This window comes from Argiope bruennichi, chromosome 3 (assembly GCF_947563725.1).
Source record: "Argiope bruennichi chromosome 3, qqArgBrue1.1, whole genome shotgun sequence".
NCBI classification, from domain to species: Eukaryota; Metazoa; Arthropoda; class Arachnida; order Araneae; family Araneidae; genus Argiope; species Argiope bruennichi.
In genome coordinates, this window is record NC_079153.1 from 64,278,625 (window position 1) to 64,303,019 (window position 24,395).

A 24,395-nucleotide genomic window follows, 5' to 3' on the forward strand; every position below is an offset into this window, starting at 1 on the left:
ATGTGCTGTCATAGTTATAACATTAAAAGAAACTGAAACACTAGCACGTGCAAAGATCATTTTGACCATAACCTTCCTGTAAAAAATAAAAAGATTGTTTCGTTGCTTTCTGTTATTCGAATAACTTTCTTCTAGCTCCCCCATGAAGATATAAGAAATAAGGGGTGTAAATATTTATAAATTTATAATATTTGCAAACAAAGGAGGAAGAACAGTAACAGATAGACCCCGTGCGTGTATTAACTTGTTTATAAAGTTTTGTTTATGCATCATAGCATTCTCAAAAAAATCGCAATATTCTAGAATTTAAATTACCCAAATCTGTTTCCCAAGAGAAAATAAAAATTGAAAAATGTAAAAATCGGAATTCATTGCTTTCTTTCTTAACCGGTTGATGTCTTCAATATGTCAATATGTTTCAGAAAATCTGAAATGTTTACATTTTGCATTCTTTATAAGTAATTTCAATTGAATATACAAGTGTGTGCAATAAATATTCATACATATTTGTATTCTTCGTTTCTTTTTATATAATTCTTTCAATACCTAAAAAGTATGAATTTTATATTTATTCATGAACTCACGTTTATAACATTTCTGAAGTTAAATTTCCGTTCTACAACATTCGTTCTAAATTTTCATATTAACGTTTTTGATTTTATTCCGCAAAGGAGTAAAATCTTCTCTTGGCGTTTTTTTTTTTGGGGGGGGGGCGTTCAATAATGGTTTTTGCAAGTCGCTTTCCATATTTTTTTTTTAACTGCGCCAAATGTTTTTATACAAAACTTCATTAAGAATCCAATGCATTGCCTCATAAAAAATAAGCATTTCCACCACTCATCCCTTATTTTGGACAATGAAGGCCAATTGGCACATGCGCAAAAACCATGGAAGGTTTCCATGTCGGAAAGAAAGCAGTAAATACCATCGTCCCGATTTCCACTTTCACCCTTTAAATGGAATCAATCCCTATTTAGAAAAGTATGTCCTTATAAAAAAATTTATTCACCATATTAGAAAAGTGAAAGATTTGTATTTTGGTACGTTTTCTTCTCTGCATATTCGAATATTTAATACAAAATATGTTGAATGCTACATAATCAATTTCATATATTTAACTCATTACAATTTAATTTAGTGTTTAATATGCATAGAGATTATATATATATATATATATATATATATATATACAGAGAGAGATTTCATATAGATGGAGGAATATTGTTCAAAACTATCTACATCTTTGCTATGTAACGGACCTATGAACTTGCATTTTCTAACTTCCATGTTACGCATAATTATACTATCGACATATTTCGACGCAATACTAAAACAATTTTAAAGCATCGATAGCAATTTTGAATAGATGTCAAGTAAGCCAGACTATACTTGAGTTGTCAGTCCCAGTGCCAATCCACCGCACCACACTGGCGGAAGATATTTCTTCCAGAAAAACTCAATGAGCACCAGACCAGGCTACACAACAATTATTTGATAAAATTGGGTTTCGAGCATGCTTTTTCTTTATTTCTTTTTATCTCGATAATTTGTCACTAGGTCATAGTGGTTCGATACAGTTTGCCAGAATTCCAAAAGTATTATTTTCGGATTCAGTGGAGTCTAAAGAATACGAATATTCCGAGAGCAAAATATAATTAATATTAACGATTATTATTATCATTATATTAACGTTTACAGACGATTTTTTATGTACATTATCTTACATTTTATGTAAGATAAAGTTTAAAAACAGACGTGCTGGATTGATTTAAAGACATTATAAACATATATAGATGAAAGAATTACAGTATAAATCGTTTTTCCAACATCAATAGTAATAACTATATTTTAATACACATTTTTTACAATGAATATCAGAAATCAAATTAAAACGAAATAGATTTATTTATCAAAAGTAATCTTGTATTTTAAGTCATAATTTATCAAATAAAAGATTTAAAGTGAATTATGTCTTCTGTTAACTGAGAAATTATTTTATCAGAGAAAACAAAATGAGCATCAGAAATCTTCAACAAATAGCACAATTCACCAGAATTTTTTATTATAAAAATTACAAAAATATTACTTCTGAATGCAATATTGATTGATTGAGTCATTTTATATAAAATGAGCTTGCGCAAGATCAATTTGAAATCTAAAATTTCATCATGTGCATTTTCTAATAATAAAGCTCAATAAGTTTTAGTAATGAAGTGAATGAGATTTTTCCAAAGCTCTGAAAAGTGTTCGTCTGGATTAAAACGTGTTCAGATGTTATCACGTTTTATTTGTTTTCCCAGCGACTTCTTTTCACAACTACTGATAACAAGATAAATCCAATTAACTGTTTATAGTTTCAAAAGAATCTTCAATGACGGCAGCTAAATGCAGCTTTTTTTCCGTTTACTGCAATTTTAAGTATCTGTTTATACAGTTAAATGAAGGTCAAATGATCCGAAGCAGACAATTTGTAGACGTTGAGTGAAAGCAAGATTTGGAAAAATAAACTAATGAAAGTAAGAAAGACTTAAAAATAGTTTTTATGACTTCAAAGGGCAATGTCTTACCGTTTACAAATTGTTAAATATTTGCTTCATTTTTTTTTTTTTTTTTTTTACTTCTCGAATAGAAAATTCTAAATAAAAGAAGTGTAAAATGTATTGATTAATTAAATTTTCTTTTCTTTTTTTTTTGGATTTTTCAGATATGTTTAATTGTGATATATTATTTTATCTGATTTAAACAAATTTGTAAACACATTTTGTATTAAATTCAAATCAATAAATTGATTTATGAAATTCTTCATTAGCATGCATTTGCCACATTTAAAATTATTATAAGTAAATATTATGTTTTCTTTGCGCATTAAGTACAAATAGAATTTTTACCATAACAAACCCTTTTTACTACGCACATGAAGTATTCCAATGTTATTAATCTGATTTTATTTTGCTATGCTTTGCTTATTTTTTAAAATTTATTTTGATATGTTTTGCGATTTTTTTAAATTGTTTTAATTGGTTATTCAAATTTACCGACTCTTTTTCTATCGAACAACTAATAATAGGGTAGAGAATAATTGTTTTATTTACTTTGTAGAAGATTTTTAATAAATTAGTGATTTTCATTAAACTTCTAAAACGATTTATTTTAAAAATTCCCAAAAAGAAAAGAATTGTACATGTCTCGCCATAATGATTAAAAAGAATCACTGTACGAATAATTTTATAGAAAAATATCTACATGAACAGCATAAAATTAACTATTTTAGAGACGAGATTACCGAAAAAAACTTTAGAAACTGTTTCATTTAGTTCAAAGGGGAAAAATTAGTAAGTCATCGATTTTTTTTTTTTATTTCTGAAAAATTTTCCATTATATATGTAAACAAGAAAGAGATTAGACACTTAATCGTATGTGTCTCGCCACAATGCTTCAAAAATACTCGTCAAATGATGCTAATGAAGAATAACATTCAACAATCTATGAATACAATTCAATGAGCTGAGGAAAGAGCGAATAAAACTGATGAAGAAACTAAACAGCGAAGTTCTGATGAAAAGAAATTCCAAGATGAAATAAGATTTTTGAAAAAAGAAACTAGTGTCAAATGGCTGATTGATTAGGAATTTTAAAACTGGAAAGCAACAAAAATCAAGGAACAATAATAGATCCAACGCCATGCGCTTGAAAACCAGAATATATATATATATATATATATATATATATATATATTCGTTGATATATTCAATGTAATAGGTTTTAATTAGACAGTGTGAAAGAAAGCTCTTACAAGCTTGGATTTAACAAACGAGGATTGGCAACATTAAACCATTCTGGCATTGGCAACATTAAATAGTAACTTGAAACGTCAAGTGCCAAGGACTTATCAACATCATCCATCATCATCAATTCACAAAAGATTAAAACATTTATGTTCAGCCAAGTCTTAAAACAAATTTGTTACCATCAATTTAATTATAATTAGTATAAATGTAGTTTGAGTTAATCTTGGATGAATCCGATGAAAAAGCTAGTGATTCTATAAATAAACATTTCAATTAATTACAGAACATATATCGTAATAATTTATCAATTTTGCTTGACTATAATTCATCTAAACTAATTTTTCTTTCCAACATAGAAAATAATTCATTGTATAAACAAACCCAGTTATGCCAAAGGCTTTGTTCAATTCAATTAATGAAATGTCAAGTACTTTATATTAAATTGATTATTCTACAGCCAGTATTGAAGTAAGAATAAATAGGGCTCTACAATCTTCTATTTTTTGGTAGTTTACAAATAATTATCAGTTTACTATATCAAGAAAACACCAGGCTATGTTCAAATACACTTTTAATTAAATAGTTAGTTTATTCATTTGAAAATATTATACGACATTACGATACGTATATTATTATACGAAACGAAAGATAGCTGCTATTTGTTCTGACAGTGGTTTTATAATCTCTCATCATTTTTTTTTTTGTGCTGGGATTGTAGTGTATGTGTATATGTGTTCTCAAACCCTATCCATTTGTTTCAAATAATAACAATGTAAAGTAGAGTTACCTTCATTCTGGTAACGAGTCGTATTTCTTTTTGAGCGGTAGTTGCATGAATTGTATTGTAAGGGGGTGGGGTGTACTAATGCACTAAACATAGTCACTGTTTAAATGTTATTTGCTATTCCGTCATTCACATTGGCCCGAATGCTATGATAAGGCAGGAGTAGGCTTTGTCTTTATCAAATTGAATGCTTTATTTAGAACAGTAACTGCAATTATGTATGCCAACAGAACTTTCTTTTTCTAACCACAATTGAAACTTTGTACCGTGCGTTTAACATTATTTATTTGTACACCTAAACAGGGAAAAAAAAACTTATTCGATATCGAATATTTTGTTGAATTCAAAATAATTATTTCTATAACTCTATTTAATTATTTTTAAATCAAATCTTAATTTTATAAAGTATCCAAAAAATCATTATGATGTATGAATACTTTTAGCACAATATCGATCAAAACCAATAACAATAAATCTTGGAGTACGTTATCTTTTACAAAATAGTTAAATCTTAATCATTTTTCAGAGCAAGCCGTACTGTCTCATGTACATCCAATCTATATGGCTGTTGATTGCTGTTGTAATGGTTATTAATCCTCTAGCACAGGACGGAACGTTTCTGTCGGCCACTGCTAAAGGGTACCTTGATATTCAACTAAATCATTTGTAATTGACTGCATACAATGAGCAAAACAAACATCATGAAATTCCATCAAAGTTTGTCACAGAGATGCTATATTGATGTGACATTGTTGTTATTAAAACAGGGTTAAGGAATTGCAACCGAAATTTTGCTCCCACACAGTTCAAAGAAGGGAACATCGCCGAATCTGCGAAAAATGACCTAAGAATATAATGTGACATTTCATATCGCTATGCTTCACACCGATTGACGATTAGAATAGTTTTTGCCTCTTAATTTTCTGATAGGAGTTGGATTTTAATGGCACAAGTGCAAAATCTGGCCTTGCTGCACCAATTCTGCCCTTAAGTGTGCTTTGTTGTAGCTTGGCAAACATTTGGTATACATAAAAAAAATGCTGAGCCTATGATTCGATCTCAAGTGCGGTTTACTACCCCACGCACATTTCACTGAGAATTCTCACATTTTGAAAAAAATACTGAACCTATTGTTCAACATCAAGTGCGGTTTACTACTGCATGTACATTTTCCCCGAATTCTCATACTTTGAAAAAAAAATGCTCAGCCTATGACTTAATCTCAAGTGCGGTTTACTACTCCATGCATATCTCACTGCGAATTTTCACATTTTGAAAAAATACTGAACCTATGGTTCAATTCCAAGGGCCGTTTAATACCCCATGCGCATCTCGCTTAGAATTCTAACATTTTGAAAAATATGCAGAGCCTATAATTATATCACATGTGCGGTTTACTACCCTATGCACATTTCACCGCGATTTCTCAAATTTTGAAAGAAAAATGTCCTAAACTCAGAAGTTTGCCAAACCGCTTTGCTATAGAAAACATGCGACCTCAATGTTACGTGAAATGTGCATAGCCTCTTTATGGTGATATTACACCATTTTATTATACAGATGATCAATATTTAGGCAAATTCACAATTGTTCGATAAGATAATCAGTACATGTAGGATAAATTAAAAAAAATAGTTAAAGCATTCTTCTTCTTCAAAGCAAATATTTGGATTTCAAGAACATTTTTAAAAGGATATTTGGCTGAATATCAATTTAAAAGTTTACAGAAAAATAACTATCGAAAAAAGTCTGTATTTGAAATAACATTGTTTGTTACTTAAAAAAAATATAAAATTTTACTTTATTATAAAATGCATTTAATTAAAGCAAGATATAATGCATCAGCAATCCTTCAACACATTAGGTGCTCTCTGTATATATAAAACCATAAACCAAACACAGTAATAAAATAATAGTACCAAATAAATTAATGATATATACAGATATTTATATATACTAATGATATACCAATATATATATTGTTTCTTTACTTCCATATATTTCATCCATATAAACTATTTTATTACAATTCCTTTTACTATTATTAGTACTGTGATGATGTCAAGTTTTCATTTTGCTTCTTCTACTACAATAACTGTGCTTCCAAATATCTATCCATTTATATTTTTGCTGTTTGAAGATTACAGGAAGTCATTCCTATCAAGCGAGTAACTCCGAACCGCGCTGTTTCTTCCGATCTGTCTTTAAGGTATTAGATTTCAAAAAGCGCTTCATTCGTGCAGCGAATAAAGAATGTCTCAAAGACAGGACTCATTTTATTACTGTCGACGTCAAAATGGCTTACAAAAAAGCCGTTTTCTGTTTATGTTTTAAGGATACAAAGAACCCTACATTTCATTTTTAAGCCTCTGAAGTGAGTTTTAGAATTCAGAGATGCTTCATTCAATTTATTATTTTAAACGTCTATTGAAATTCACCGCAGATGAAACTTTATCCTTTTGGGTATGAGATTAAAATATTTGTTGCGAGTTTGGAATTGCAAAACAAAGTTTTACTCATGAAAATGTATTTATAAATATTTTCCTGAACTCTTATTACTTTAAATACACGTATATATGAATGGATTACGTGACTATAAGGATATCGAGATAGTTGTTTGAAAGGAATTCCAAATGAGGTTGTTAAAATGCGCATGTGGTTTGCGATATTAGATTTAATGTAGATGACAAAAAAAAATCACCCAGACAGAAATTTAAATTTTCGAAAATAAAGAAATTTACTTTTGCATCGAATATAAATACTAAAAGGTCAAAAGGCAAAGAATTAGAAAACTACTAACTTTATTAAAGTTGTACTTAGTACATAATATAAAATTATTTATTGATAGAATACTTTGTTGAACATTTTTATGAGATTTCCATCCTATATGGTATGGTATTATGTCCATTAAATTTCAAAAATTATTATTATCATAAGTTTGAAATATTATTATTCTGAATATTTTATATAAACTGTTGTTTTGAAATGTTTTCCGGTGTGATAGAATTAAAAATCTTGGAAATCAAGAAAAAATATCTATAACGAAAAAAATTCAGATTAACGATTTATTTGCTATTAGAATATTTTATCTCATTTTAATCTTTTTATTTATTATTTAAATATTTTATCTCCTTGATTATTTTTAATGGGCATTTTAAATACAATTTTCCATTAAAGCTCTTTTACAGAATTTTACGAATCTTTCATACCAGTATCATTTTGAGTATTTTTAACTCTGAAACAAGTATACTATTACTTTAAACAACATTTATTTTCACTGGGTTATTCTGAAACATTTTGAAAATCTTTGAAATTAATAAACTATAATAGGAATAAAAAGCTAGTTTAAAATGAGAATAAAACTTACAAAAAAAAATTATAAGATTAAAGACAAATAAAATTACAAAATATTAATATAAATTAATTTTCATATACATTTAAACTTCATATTTCATCTCGTATTACATATTCACACTTTAAAATAAGAAACAAATACATTAATTTCATTTCATTTTAAAAAAGATATTTCAACAATGAATTAGAGCATTTAAACATTTTTTTTTAAAATACAGTAAAATCTTTGCAGATCATTGGTTCATCTATAAAACATCATGATAGCAACTTGATTTTATCGATTTTTTTTACAATGCAATTATATATTGCTATATATCTAAACAAGCTACAGATTCTAATTTTTATTAATTTCATATGAATGTTAGTAAAGTAAATGAATGGATGGCTTGGCTGTCTTATCAATTGTTAACGTTAACTTAATTTTAGTTAATTTTACTTAAATTGTAGAATAGTTATTATCAAAGTAAAGCTAAACTTCCTTTTCCATTTATAAAGGATTATATTTTATAAATGGATATGGAAGGATATTATATTTTTAAAGGATATTTTTTGTGCGTTTTTGACAAATTTGTAACACTTAAGCCATGAAATTCGACTTAATAGCTGTAATAGTATGATATTGTACCTTGAAGCCCAATTTAATGTGGAAAATATTTATTTAACATTCTATGATAGTCAGGATGAATATTTCCTACTACGTGCTGCTGGTAATATTTTTCATGATAGATTAAAAGAAACCATGAACCATCGAAGAGAACATACAACTGTAGTCCTAAGAAAAAAATTTTGCACATTCTACATATTTTATCAAATTTTTAAAATTTAAATTTTTTAGATGCCACATGAGCATCTCTATCTAATTTTAAACAATGATTCTTAAATAATTAAATAATGATTTCAATATGTCCTTCACTGATCGATAGTATAAAACGCAAATACGCAGGAAGCATTTTTATTTCTCTGTTCATGTGGTAAAGAGCCAAATTAGCGCAACAAAAATTACAGAAAATATTTTTTTATAATTTAAATTTGTATTTTTGCAGTAAATATTATCTCTCTTTCTTTAAAGAGTACCAGGAAGACAGAGCTTCACTAGGCAGTATATTTTTTGGAGAAAATATTTAGATACGAATCGCATAATGATTACATAAGACTGTCTTTCAATGCACATTCGCATGAATTTATCAATTAAATAAAATTCATGAATGAACTTAGTTTAACATTTATTCGAATTGGTTGACATAATTAAATTGGTGCTATTGGATATGAGCAGAATGTATTCATATTGGGATACTGTCATATAGCGCCATCTAATAAAATTTTTCAGCCGCAGTAGTTTATCATTATATGACAATAATTCAAGTACCACAATAGCTTACGAGATGGCGCTGTATGACACTGTAAGCTTGAGAGCAGTAGAAAAAGGTTATAAAAGTTAGTTATAAAAAAAATGTGCGTGCGTGTGTAAAATCGTGTTTCTCCAGGAAATACACCCATATAGATAAACTTACAAAGCAAAATCTTATATAAATATAAAATTTGATCCAAATTGTTATAGCCTTTCCGAGATACACGAAATAAATTATATATATAACAAGTATTGGTCGTTTAAAGTTTTAAGATGTTTACATTTTTTAGCAATTTTTTTTCCAAATTTATCGTTTATAGTTCATTAAATAATATTATTACATAAAAATAACTAATTGTACAAAAAGATATAATATTTATTTATATTTCGCTTTGTTTCATTTTATTTTATTGTGACTTTTATTGATATTTATTATGGCTTGGGCAATTTGGTTCATAACCAGTAAGTATTAATCTATAAGCTAAAATAAGAGAATAGTCAATCATGTGAGCAAAGACATTGTAATTAGAAAATGTAATTGTCATCAAAATTATTTGATTTCATTCAAAATCAAAGTTAAATTTAAAATAAATAATTTGCTAGATCTATTTCTATTGCACTTTTCCTTTGCATTTTACTTTCAGTTCACATTTATTTTATATGTTGGCTTTAGAAATTATTTAGTTAATTCGTTTTTCCCAATTAAATTTATGTAAAAATGGATATGACCCCGTATCGTACCTTTTATCCCAGCAAGAATTAGATGTTGATAGTTTTAAGTAGATGAATGTTGTATTTCTACAGCAAAAACGGCGAAACTCCAGTACAGTCAACTTTATAATACGCCACCATGAATGCTCTCCATAAATTTGTAAAAATAATTACAAAAAGCACTACGAAGTATTATTCGATTTTTCAAACAAAAAGCAACATATGGACCAGTTTCTTGACAAAAATATGTTGAAGGAGTTAGGTACCTAATACTTCATTTTAAATTCAAAAATAATAGTTTCAGTAACTTAACTTCAGTTTCATTAATAAACTTCAGTTTAAAATATTTCTTACAAAATATTCGTTTTATGTCTTGAATTCGAAGTGACGAGTATGATATGAAATAAGATATAGAAAATATTTTAATTTTTTTTCTTGAACATACAGAATGAAATGATAAATGTGAAATAAAAAAAATGTTATGAATATTTAAGATTATATCTTTATAAATGGATAGTTTAGATCAAACATATAATATAGTTTGAATAAAATTTTATTCTTCTATTTTTCACGTATATATTTTTCTATAAAGCTTAATAATAAAATTAATTTATTTTAGTTTTTCCTTGTGCGAAAAAAAAATACGAAGCTTAAAAATAGCTCTCCATTTAAAAGGTGAAGTTCTTCACAAAATGTATGAGAATGCATTGAGCCTTTTGAATAATAGGAAAATAAAGAAGAAAAAAAAATGGAAAAATAGAGAATTTGTAATGTCAACTAAGACAATTAATAGATTGTGCCAATACATGATGACGTACACAAAACTAAATTTATACTAATATTTTTATTTAAAATATTACTAAAAATTAAAATATTGACTAATATTTTTATTTAAAGTCGTAGTAAAAATTAAAATATTGACTAATATTTTTATTTAAAATTTTAGTAAAAAATAAAATATTGACTAATATTTTTATTTAAAATTTTAGTAAAAATTAAAATAGTATTTAAATTGTTGTCATTATTACCGATGCATATTGTTAATGGTGATATTCTTGAAACAATTGTATTTAATGGCAGTATAAAATTAGTTTTCCGCTTAAACTAAACTTTTTCATTAAGATATTCTTCGTTTTTAAATGAATTATGAGCTGCAAACGTATCAAACTTCCTTATCGTTATTTTCTAAAATTTAAAAATGAATCCATAAATATTTTTTAGAAAATTGCCTCATTTCCACAAAATATAAATTGCTGCATCAACAAAGATGTTCTACAATATTCCTAATATCTTCACGTTATTACATTACTAAATATTAGACGGCTCCGTAAAGAGATCATACGATATCATAAGTTAGTAACTTAGAAATGGAAATATGTCAGTCATATTTATATTCTTTACCTCGGTCAAACATCGGTATTTTAAGCTGATATAAAAGCAGCAAATATTTTATCTAACCTATAAAGAAAATAAAAAAAACCATAATAGGAATAAATTCTCTATTGATTTATCTATAAATAGCGTCATTTTAAAATTCAAATATGTAAGGAAGAAATCGAAATTTCTAATGCGGCATATATTTATTGAAAATCAATTATATTTATTGTTAAAAAATTCCATTTCAAATTTTGACAAATACTGCAAACGAAATTTAAACATTTTTATATTTGATCGAATATATATATATCAGGACATTCAACACAAAATTTAATTATCAAAAAGATTTACAAGGAAATAAGTTTCGAGTGCTCACCAGTCAAATTTAAATAATTTAGAAACCTATTCTGACAACAAGTTTGAGAAACTATATGCGCGTAAAAAAAATCTCAAAAATATAAAAATTATATCGAAAATTCTCAGATTCTTCTTAATAAGTATCAAGATATAATGTATCAGATATAAAAAAGCATACATCAAAACTTTGGTAGGGATTTACTAGAAATATAATAAAATAATCGCGATGACTAGTTATTTTATATAAACACACGCATTTTTCCAGTTTGTATCATTTTTTTTAAAAGTTGCAACCGATGTCACTTAAAAAATAAGAATGTTTTATGGTTACAAATATTAAAATAAACTTCCAGTAATCTTACCTAAAAATTCAACTCAACTGCAATATTTCTTGGGAGGACACCAAAGTTGACCGTCAGGAGAAGCATGCCGGCTCCTTACCAGCGGTTAGACGCGCAAAGACTGGTCTCAGTTCTCTGAAAATTCTCAGCAAACTGAAAACCGGAGCGCGCTGCACAGCTGTCAGCAGTGCTCTGTCGCTCAGTTGAGCGCAGAATCATTTTTCACTTGTTGGCCAATGGCAGGGGGTGCTGCGCGAACACAACCTCTCAGTAGCACTTCTCGTCTTTCCCAATTCCACATATGAGCACATTTGGGGTGGTGTGCGACGCTCGGAAAGCAGCCCCCGGCAAACAGAAAAGCAATTCTCCGCATCACTTGCTTTTAAAATAAAGATTTTGGGAGGGACAAGAAAATGGGAAACGCGGCTAGAAGGTAAAGCTCTAAGATTGTTGGAATTGGGAAAAAATGATTGAAGAAAAGTTTAAAGACGTTCGAAAAAGTTTTATAGGGCTAAGTGGGCATATTTTTTGGTTTCTATTTTGAGTAAAGTATTTGTTGGAAGTTTATTTTCATGTTTCTCTAAAAATATTGAAACAATCATAAATATTGAAAAGGGGGGTATGACCGCATTTTTACTTTGGTACTTTTATTTCGTTCTTATATACAAAGTATCCGTAGGGACGGTATTATAACTATCATAAAGTGACACATGAAAGACACAATTTTGTATTAATCCTGTAACTTTGAACGAGCAATTCTGGTTTATGTATAAAATTATTTCGTGTACCTCGGAAACGACTCTCTCGGATTTGTATCCGAAAACCTTATTTTGTATTTAAATAAGGTTTTCCTTTTAAAGTTTATCTATATAAGTGACTATTCTGATAAAACGCGATTTTACACTGAAAATACATTTTTTTTATAGCCAACTGTTAGAGCCTTTTTCTATCCTCTCTCATGCTGACAATGTCATAAAACGTCGTCTCGTAAAATTTTCTGGCACTTACATTGTTGTTATAGGATAACCAACTGGTACCTGAAAGGTGTGTCATATAACGCTATCTCGTAAATGTTTGTGGTACTTGCATTGTTTTTATAGGATTATAACCTACTGGCACCTCAAAATTTTGTCAGATGGCTATATATGATATTATCCGAATCCGAATACGTTCGATTTACACCCAATAACAACAATACGATTACTGTTTCATTAAATTCGAATAACGTGTTAAACTAAGTGCATTCATGATTATTTTAATTAAAATGCCAGTTCATATATAGGTAAGATTTTAAAATATTCGCATGTAATCAGTATGCGATTCGTATCTAAATAATTTCTCCAAAAAAACAACAAAATAAAAAAAACTGCCATACAAAGTTCAGTTTTTTTGGTATATTTATTTATCTGCTAATAATATAAATGAAAAATGTTTTGGTCTATACTAATAAAAATTGGCTTGTGGTCTTTACACCAAATTTGTAATTTTCTATCGCTAAAAAATATCTGTTTGCCCAAATATTTAAGTATAAGTGAGTATAATATCTATAAAATGTAAAGAAAATTTAGCACGCAGAGTTAGTATCTAAAATTTAGATACTAATCAAATTTTGAATTGATTTTTTCAAACGGTTAACCAATTGTCGATGTGCATTTTCTAATGCACATAAACGATATAATTGAAAAAGGCAACTATTTAAATAAATATATTTAGTATAAATTTAATACTTCAATTTATTGTTAAAATTGTATAACTTAAAAAAAGGGGGCTTTCAAAATGAATACTCGGTTTAATTCACTATACTATGCAGTACACGTAGTAATATACGGGAAATATAAAATAAAAATCTGAGTACTTGTGATGTTCATGCCCTTGTCCGAAGTCCACATTTGCGTGGATGGACAACCCATAAAGAGAATGATTGCAAATTTTGGGAAGACAAAACTTGCTAATTTAAATTGCAAAAAGTAGATTGTGTTAAGATATAAAGCATTGATAATGGTAATTTTTTTAGAAATCGCTTAGTCTGAATCAATTGCATTATTTACTTATGAAATTTTTCCGATGTATGCATTATAACATATACACTTGGCGATGTTTCAGGCAACAAATGGCAGTAGATTAGGCTCCATGAAGTTTCACAGCTAATGAGATTTTTATTCTGTTAAAATGTTAGGGGCTAAACTTCTAAAATAATTGCTTTAAATTTATATATATATTTTTAGTAAAAAAAAAAATCTTTATTTTATGAATAGCTGCCTTTGGGAACAGCTGGTTTCTAGGAAAATTGTAACAATAATAATAATGTGAAATTTCAGTTACATTTTTTATGCCTAACATGTTCGTTGTTCTTTCAGCAAATTAACTGAAAGCAACAAACTATTACAAACTTAAAGTCATGTAATTTTAACATATATCTATTTTGTTTACTTTGCACAATAATATACGTAATGGGTTAGTGTCCCATGTCATTATATCATTAAAGGCATAACTGTATGGTTAATCTACATTCTTGATACATATTGTTTTTCGAGGCATTCGAAACTTTCTTTAATAATTCTCATGCAAACTTTGTACAAATAAATAGTATTATTATTCTATAGTATTATTATTATTTAACAAAAGAAGAAAAACAATACCAAATATTTAGCGGTTTTAAACACTAAAAACGACACAAATTTCGTTAAAATAAATAAATATATTGTTTGAAATTATGCAACACAAAATATTTTTTTAAAATATTGAACAATAGAGGGAAACATTTCAAAATTATTAAATTAATATCAGGCTAGTAATTAAAAACGATTTTTTTTTAATTTTATAAAGATGCAAAAATATCCACTTCCTATAATATTATCGAGAGAAAATAACAAAACGTCGTAAAATTTTTAATTAATTAAAATTTCAGAAAAAGCGTTCAAAATTTGCTACCATTAGGAGAAGCAATCTTTCCTGTGTAGTGAAAACAAACTTACATATACGTTCTCCTTTATTATTGGTAGAGATGCACACTCCTGCCTGGATCATAGAATTACAGTTTTTGATTGTGGAAATGATTCAAGATTTCATGAAGATCTACCATTTTGAGGATCAGATATTCTTATATACTGTGTTCAAGCCTCTAAAATCTTTAGAAATTGGACCGATGCAGGTATCGTTTTGAACATGTGTTATTTGTTTAAAACGCTCTAAAAATGCTTAAAAATGTATATTCACCATCACGTATGTCAAACCATTCAACTTTTAAATCTAGAAGTGAATTGCATTGAACTTTAATTTTTTATTCATTTCTACTTTCTTATTTTCTTTTTTCTTTTTTATTTTCCTCTTTTATCTTCTTTTTATAATAGTGTTCTAAAATTTAACTCAGAAAACCGAAACATTGCAATATATATATAGATAAGTATATAAACTGCCGACAAAGAAATTACAAAATATGCGCAAACTTTTTCAGACTCTCCGGATACTATGTAAGAGTTTTAAAATAATAGCAGGAACATTGCTTGTAGTTGAATTCGAAAAACTAACATTTGGAAATTTGATATTTTCTACGCAACATTAAAACAAAATAAAAAGAAACAGAAAGAAACTGAACATCGAAACAATTTACGCTTGAGAATTCGGGAGTAAATATTTTCAAAACTAACTCTTTTTAAAAAGGGATTTTGTTTAAAAAAAGAAGCAATTTTATTCCTTCAATCTTCTGGAATATTCTTTTTTATTCGATTATTATATACTCTTTACGAACAGATAGGAGACAATAAAGAATGTAATTACAGCACAATTTTCTAAAAAACACACACATTGAATAGTTGAATGAATAGCAGACCGAAATATATATATTTAGACTTATTTTGAAAGATCATATCTGAATATCATTTTTGATGTCCCAACTTCTACATTTAAGACTGAAACCTTCGTTTCATGGGCTTATTATAGGCACATATGTTTAAGTACATTATATTAGTCGTGGTGTTTTTTTTCAGCAGACTTTCAACATTTTATTTTTTTAATCTCTCTTTGACCAATTAATGTGCAAATCCTTTAATTCTAAATACATCCCACATCCGAACAGATACTAAATACCTATATTCTTCACCTAGGTATTAAAGAAGTGTTTATTAATATTCAGATTTGTATAAAATAGCATAATTATAAAATAGAAAATTTCAGGTATAAAATTTCTAAATAATTTATGCAATTTATCGTATCGCATTAATTTGTATTTTATTTTGGAATTATTTATAATTGTAGCATTCTTATTTATCCACTTGGAAAGTAGTATTTATCTTTTGAGCAATAGAAGTGGGATCCACTAAATATTGGCATCTGCCTATATCACAGTACAACTGTATTATTACAATAACTGTAAAACTTCACATTCTTTTCAGAGCTAATTTGTGGAATTTCCAACAATATTTTAACTAGATTCCATCTTTCTGCTATATTTAATCCATAGAATTGGTTTATAGACAGAAAAGACTAGAATAAAATCTGTGACTTCATGGCCGATTGAAAAGTAGTACAGAAATTTTTTACTTAACTATAACAATAATAAAAAGCTCCAAACGCTCTTCCAAAAATCAACGACTGGTGCCCGACACGCCTGAATGTTACTAGAAAAATTTATCTCCCTTTCTCTAAATGAGATTAATTGGATAACAGTGACACATACTTTCTTGTTTAGGAATCTTTGTTTATATAGTTTTAAGAGACTTGGAGATTTTTGGAGACCTTAAAATATCCGACCATGGCTTTTGCTCAATTCAATTTTAATACGCGTCTTCGAATTACTTTTTGGTATTTGAATACTTGTACAATAGAAATTACGGTAAATTAAACATTATTCATTTTTTCTGATAATTTCCAAAGCAATTTTTAAACAATCAAATTAAATTACTTGTACGTAAATTTAATTATTTCAATTGCATAAAAAGTCTGTAGACATATCTAAGGCTTTTGCAGTAAAGCAAAATAAGTTAAATTCAATATATTTTCGTGCGATAGATAACAAGTTTTAATACAGAACACAATTTTAATATTGATACTGCAAACGATATAAATGGAAATCATATGATTTTACGTTAAAAGCAGTCATCCCGACCCGAGACGATTTGCTCAAAGGCCATTTCTTTGATTACCTAATTTTCAAAATGTCATTGATTATGCACATTACTTTCCTAGAAATATATTTGTCTGCCAAACTCCATTAATATTCTTAGGAATTCTATTTCAAAACAACAAACATAAAAAGAACTGAATATTTAACAATAAATATTTTACCGCCGATTTGGAAAATAATTTCTAGAGCAATATGATTGGAAATAACCTAGGCTGAACATATTCAAATAAGTCCTGAAGTATTATACTTTAAACAATGGTAAAGTTTATGGCTTCTAGGTATACAACTTTTAATACAATTTCACGTGTTCTAAAAAATAATTTCTTACATGAATAAGATTTCATAAAAAAAAATCTAAAAGACATTATTAATGAAAAGAATCAATTTTAATTAAAATAAATATTTTATATTATAATAACAGTAAATGTATTTCTAGACGATTAAATGACTTTAAAAACAGTAAAATACTGGGACATTTTGGAAATTCCGAGCAAAAAATATTTATCCGAAGCAAATTTGTTCTTTGTTTCGATTTATATATCGGAGTTTGTTCTAATAGCATAAATATCTGCTACCTTCTTTGTTATGTTTTCATTCAAATTTTAATTGCAAATTCTTGTAAATTTCATGAATATATTTGAATTGTAAGGACAATAATATTTATTAGACGAAGAGGGAGAGTGTTTTCTTTACCCGTAATGATGTCTTAACTGGTAATATATGATAGACGAATACGAGAAATTTTATTTCGTTTTAAAGTTTGTTCCAAAATTAAATATAAGCTTCTTAAAAATATCTTAAGAAACAATTCATAACATGTAATCAAATTTCATATTCAAAATTGGTTTACATAAGGTCAAGTTTCCTGATTAGGAAATAAGATCTTTGCAGTAAATAGCGCTAATTTAATATTTCGTATTTATACTCATTATTCTTGCATAAATTATTAAGGTGTACTCACTAAAAGATTGTTTTTTTTAAATTTTACCCTTAAAAATACAGTTTTTTCATAGTAGGTCATTAATATATGTTTAAACTCATTTCAGTGAGAAAAACCATATGACACTAATTATTAATTAATTAATATTTAATGAGCTAATTAGCATATTTTTTTAAACATGATGTTTTAAATTCTAATTTGGACAGACAGACAATTCTAGTTGGAAATTATGCCGGATATCAGTCTTCATGTTGTTTTCCTCAATCAAGTTATAAATATATATAGTTTTTTTAAACAATTTTTTCATCAACGATGAATAGAAAAAACGAGATTTTTTTCTGTAATTTTAACAATTAAATAGCTATTAAAAATTTATTTCTATAAATATAACTTTGAGTGAGACACAAAACATCCATTGTTTCAAACAGATTATTTTGATATATAAATGATTCTATTTGGTTCATTTCTTGTTGAGTTATGATTGTTTGAATGAAGCAACATAGTGGAAAAATATCCTTCTTTATAGAATAAGTTAAAAAAAAAACGAAACTAGAATTTTTATTGAAAGTACCTTAAGAAAAATAATTATAACTCGACAAATATTCTGAATATTGACAACATCTTGGTATCGTTTGAAAACTATAGGATCAGAGAACATTTTGAAGCAATATAAATATATTCTATATTTTGAACGATTTTCGAAGTTTTAAGTGTGTACCTACACCTTAATTCGCTAAATGTAGCTGGCAAACAATATAAACATTATGTTTCATATATTCTCATAAAAAGATAACAGAAAATTAGTGAAGAGTAGGAAAATATCCTAACTATTTGTTTAATAAAATTTCAATAAGATATGCTTACAGGTCACGATATTAATATGAAGATGCTTACACATATTAAAGAAATTTTTATTCACTAAACGTAATCGAAATTCCTTTGCCAATTCAAATAAATTTTCTAAGTGAAGTTATTTTCAAAGTATAATTGTCTAGTTAATCTGAACGTCGATCAATATTTCTACGTTTTAAACATCTAATACATTCAAACATTGTTCCTTAATAAAATAAATGAGTAATCCATTTTTAAGATATAATCCGTGATAAAACAATGGGATTTGTCTGCACAAACATTCTAAAATATTTTCTAATAAATGTACTTTTGTATTATAAAGGGGATTGCATTGACAGCAATAGTTGTGAAAAAGTGCGATCTTTGTCAATTTAATACTGAGATACGGTTAATGCACCAAGCGATCTCCTCGAAAGTTGATCGTATATTTTCCAGAAAAAGTCTTATCCTATTTTTCTCTCATAAAATTATGAACCATGGGCAAGACCGCGAATGCTTTGCGTGACATTAACAAACACTAGTGGCAAAATATGAACTTTGATGTTTATATTGCACTTTTTCTAAATTAATCACGATGAAATACCTTTTCAGGCATTTTCAACAGATGGAATCCAAAATCTGACATGGAACTACAGTTATATTCACAAGATCACATACGGAATTTTATTGTTTTAAGTAATTCAGTTTATGAGCTATAGCATGGGAAAGTACAAATTATCAAATGGCCAACCCTTTAATATATATAATTTGAAGAGAATTTAGATTTTAGATATTGAACTTCTGTACCCGATCATACAGCTTCTTGGCTTTGTACATTTTGTCATTTTAGAGTTTGCTTGTACTCGAATAGCTAGAAAAATACTTTTTTAATGGGTTTCGTTCAAGATTTTATTGAATTGTATAAATATGATGTAAAGCCCATACACCAAGTTTCAACCGTCTAACTCAAATTGTGTTCGAGTTTTCGTATTTTACAAAGAGCTGTAATACTAAAAATTTTTCGTACTCAGAAAAGTTTGAAATTCGCCAAAATTAAGAGATTGAATTTTAACACAGCATTATTCTTAGCATAAGATATTATTTTAAAAAAAATGTATTAATTAGTTATTAAATTTCAAGATGATACTCTCACTTATCCAATAATATAATATGGTAAAATCTTGATAAAAGTAGTCAATTGTTTTTGCAATGGTTATTTAAAATATCTTATCGATTTTTGATACCATATAATACAAGAACAAAACATTACATTTTGATTGAAACAAATAACTATTCATCCGGTTAACTACAGATTAAACAAGTTTTTACTTGTATAGTATATTGATGAAATTAACGTAAATTTAAACTAATAAACGGTGAATAATTATTTTTAAATCTATTATATAAGTATGAATAGAAACGAACCATCTTTATTTCAATGTTTAAAATAATTATTTGATTAAAGCAATATGATAATACAGCTATTAATAATATATGTTACCTTATAGAGAATATGACCAAAAGAACGACAATATAGTTTAGAAGAATATTTTGAACCATAATGGCATACTTATAACTATTTTGAGAGCTTAGCTAACATAAAAACCCATGCATGCACACATATGTACACAAGACACACATATACGAAAACATAAATTGATATTCGCTTAGTGATAATACAGGCCATTAATTTAAACAATCATAAATGCCAGATCAATACATGGATTAAATAATTATCGAATATGATTGTTGAACCTACAAATAAAACCGACAGAAGATATGTATATAAAAAAAAATATTATTTTCCTGTACGAGTTTAATATATCTCCGAAGTGCACATGTCTATTTACATCTTGGAGGTAGAGAATTTTCAAAACTACTTTTATATAAATTTCAAGTGCTAAAACGAAATAGGAGTTTAATTTTCGTCCATCAAACTCTTGTTTGAAAAAGATGGCATTGATTTATTAGATACCTTAAACTAAAATATAGTTCACCTTAAAAAATTTATTGAAAACTTTTATAAAATATGCAATTTTTATATGATATTTTTCTTTTATAGATTATATAATTAAAATTTAAAAACTTCAATAATAATTTTATGAATATGGAGCAGTTCAACTAAGATTAGATCAAATAAGTAAACTAAAATATAGAGTGTAAAAGAACGCAAATAAAAGCAAAACAAAAAAACTTATTTTTTCCTTCTACAAAACTGCTTTTGTTTAACATTATTGAGTTTTTTATTCAGTCACTTTATAGATTCTAAAAACATTCTATTACAATATTATCATATATATTCTATAAATGGTTGTCATCAGCTTTTTGTCCTGGCGAACTCATTCATCTTGTTCTATGACAGTGTTGACAAGATTTTCAAATCCAACATGGTTGTGTTTGTGGCACTTTATAAGCATGTAGTTATCTGTCTGCGATTTAAGCCGAATGAGCATCTCTTGTTTCTTCAGTAGCGTAATCTACTGAAAAAGCTACGAAAAAAGACTTTGCTACTTCTTGCGCCACATTCACTTGCACATTTTTTTTTTACAGGGAAGCACATTCACACACCTCACAGATAGAACACAGAAGAACAACCATGGCCGAACCGGGACTCGAACCCGGTTGTCATTTCTCATGTTGTTTGGGTTGTATGTTCATATTCTTGTTTATCCAGTCTTTATACATATTTTAATAGCAATCTGTTCTGTCATGAAATTAATATCCAATTTGCCTGATATTAACCTATCTTTTCTTTATTTCATGATGAAATCGTTCAGTAAGTTCTTCTCTAGATCCCCAATATTTTAAAGGAAAACATCTAAATGCCTCAAAGAGTAATGGATCTTTATAATTGTATCAGGTCAAATGATTCTAAAATTAATTATTTACTAAATCAACAATTTCCAACCTTATAGTGGCCCCGAAAGTCTACAAGAACTATGAACTTAAACGCACTTTTCATCGTCTCATTCAAAGAGTCCATAAAATGAAGAGCAGTTTTCTTTGAGAGCCCTCATAAATCCTAATTTTTAATTTTCTTGACCTTATTCTAGTTTATTTTGTAATACGTATGCAAAGCCAGAACTTTATAGATCGAGGGTTAACTATTTTATTAACTCAGTTTTACATATAATGGTGGAAGATAATACTGTCTCGCTTACTTAAAAGTTCCCGAATGAGATTTCAGTCTCCAACACATATACGAATCTCTTCTCATGTAATCTATTCTATTTTTATTCAGGGATATTATATTATTCTGCTGTTACATAGTCACAAGTAGTAAAAAAATTTTCTGTGACCTCTTTAGTCCATGTTTAGTAACCAAGTTAATCAACTATTAATTGGTATTCGAGAACTTAATCTTCATCATGATCAGATGTATAGTTCCATATTGTTTTTCATTCATCTCATCTGATAGTAGGTGATAATTCTTTCCATGTGATTCCTGCTGGACGAATACATTAATTTTCAAAGGATGCCCCGAAATTAACGCAAGATACGAATTTGCCACCATTCCAGCAGTAAAAAATTAGCGACCCTATTAAAAAAACATTTGACAGTTGATTATTTAGTTTAGTAAAAATGGAACGGTACACGATAGAACAACATGTTTTTATTATCGAACACAGTTTCAGAAATAATGAAAGTCTGGTGGCCACAGTTTGAAAATCTGAGAATTGGCCCTATAGAGCGCTTGATTTAACACCATTGGATTTCTTTTTTATGGGGTTATTAGAAGTCAAAGATCTATGCCAACACGCCCACAAGCTCGCATGCATTAAAGGAGGAAATCCAATGCTACATCAACGAAATTCCGCCAGATTTTTGTAAAATGGTCATGGAAAATTTGAGTAAGAGTGCGTATGTGCAAACAAAGCCATGAAGGTAATTTTTCCTATATGTTATTCCACATAACCCAATCTTGTGTACTATACTATTGAATAGAAATATAATAATTTAAAGGGGGGAAACCACCTTTTTATTTAATTCAAATTTTGCGGTAACACATTTCCTGCAATACTCCTTTTATAGTAACCCTAAACTAGCAACTATCAAATGGTTTTATTAATAGGGTTGTCAACACATTACTGCACGAATGGCGGTAAATTCAAAGCTTACGTTCATTTTGGGATTTTTATAATTAAACCATTTTAAATCTAAAGTGCAGGCCTAATACATAAATATTATTTTACCTTAATTCACCAAATGTAGATAAAGTCATGAAAAAAAATTCCAGGACAAAAAAGCAAATGTGGAATGAAATATAGAATTATCAGTTATATTCAATCTCAGCTGTAATATAAAATCCCAAAGTGAATTTTTCTACCATATTTTTATACATGGCATTTATTTTTTGAAAATACAATAGAATTGATTAATCAGCTACAGTTTTTAGCTGGAATTAATCTAATAAATTTAGAGCTCGAGCAAGAATAAAACAAAGGAGCTAAACACATTTAACAATATATTAATGGAACTAAATTAATTCTTTCCGGCAATAGTCTTTGCTAGTGAAAAGATAAAATTCCGTCTATTTGAGATAATATTTAAAACTTCATTGAAATTTATCAGAACCTTCAGTGTTTGCGATATTCACGTATTCGTTAAAATATTACTGTATTATTTAATCTAAATTTTGCCAAAATAGAAAGCATTATAGTTAAAAAGAATCGCCTTAATTGATGTGACAGTCATATAATAAATGCAATTATGCATTACAAGTAACTATACTAGGTACTGTAACGTCTTTTTTTTTTCCTTCTTTTTCTCCTCTTTTTTTTATGGAAAATTATGCGGATTGGATTCTAAGATTAATATAGAACGATATAATTGTCACCTTGTGATATGTACTTATATTAAATGTGAGAATTATGTTGAGCCAGTCAATCAAGTTTTCAAAATACTGTTTTATGTTGATTGAAATATTATTATATGTTGAAAACTTTCGCTGCTTATTTTTTTTTCATTGTGGCCTGAAAATATATTCGTGAATACTGCGCCATGTATAATTTTAAACTGAAATGTTAATTGATTTTTATCGAATTAATCAGTATAGAAATTTATTATAAAATGAGCTTAGAAATGTGATAGATACCGTTATTTAAAATCATAAATCGCGAATTAATGGGCGACGTGAAGATGTTTTACAGAGATTTATTTCTATGTAACTGCAAACATAATGTATTATTTCCTTAATCAATTCCAATGGTCTGATCCGGTATTTTTCATCCCTGAAGTTTGAAATCCTACTTTTTAAAAGTCAATGATTTCGTTATTTTTTTATATGGAAAAATCGAAAATTAAATGTATGGGTCTTGCGTTAAGGCACATTATTAAATGTGCCACAAATCAAATAAGTTGGCATGTTAGGTCGCTGGCATCATTCCTGAATAATGGAGGAAATTATTTCTTTCTAAATTGATTTTAGTTGTATGATATAGA

General features: G+C 27.7%; 1 protein-coding gene across 1 annotated transcript in view; it reads right to left on the bottom strand.

Annotated features, from left to right (window-relative positions):
* LOC129963962 (allatostatin-A receptor-like) overlaps positions 1 to 12,189 on the bottom strand; it is a 256,946-nt gene extending 244,757 nt beyond the window's left edge. The window contains exon 1 of the mRNA XM_056078592.1: positions 12,082 to 12,189. The gene's annotated coding sequence lies outside the window, so the exon portion shown is untranslated. The remainder of the gene's footprint in view (positions 1 to 12,081) is intronic.
* Positions 12,190 to 24,395: the final 12,206 nt, after the last annotated feature.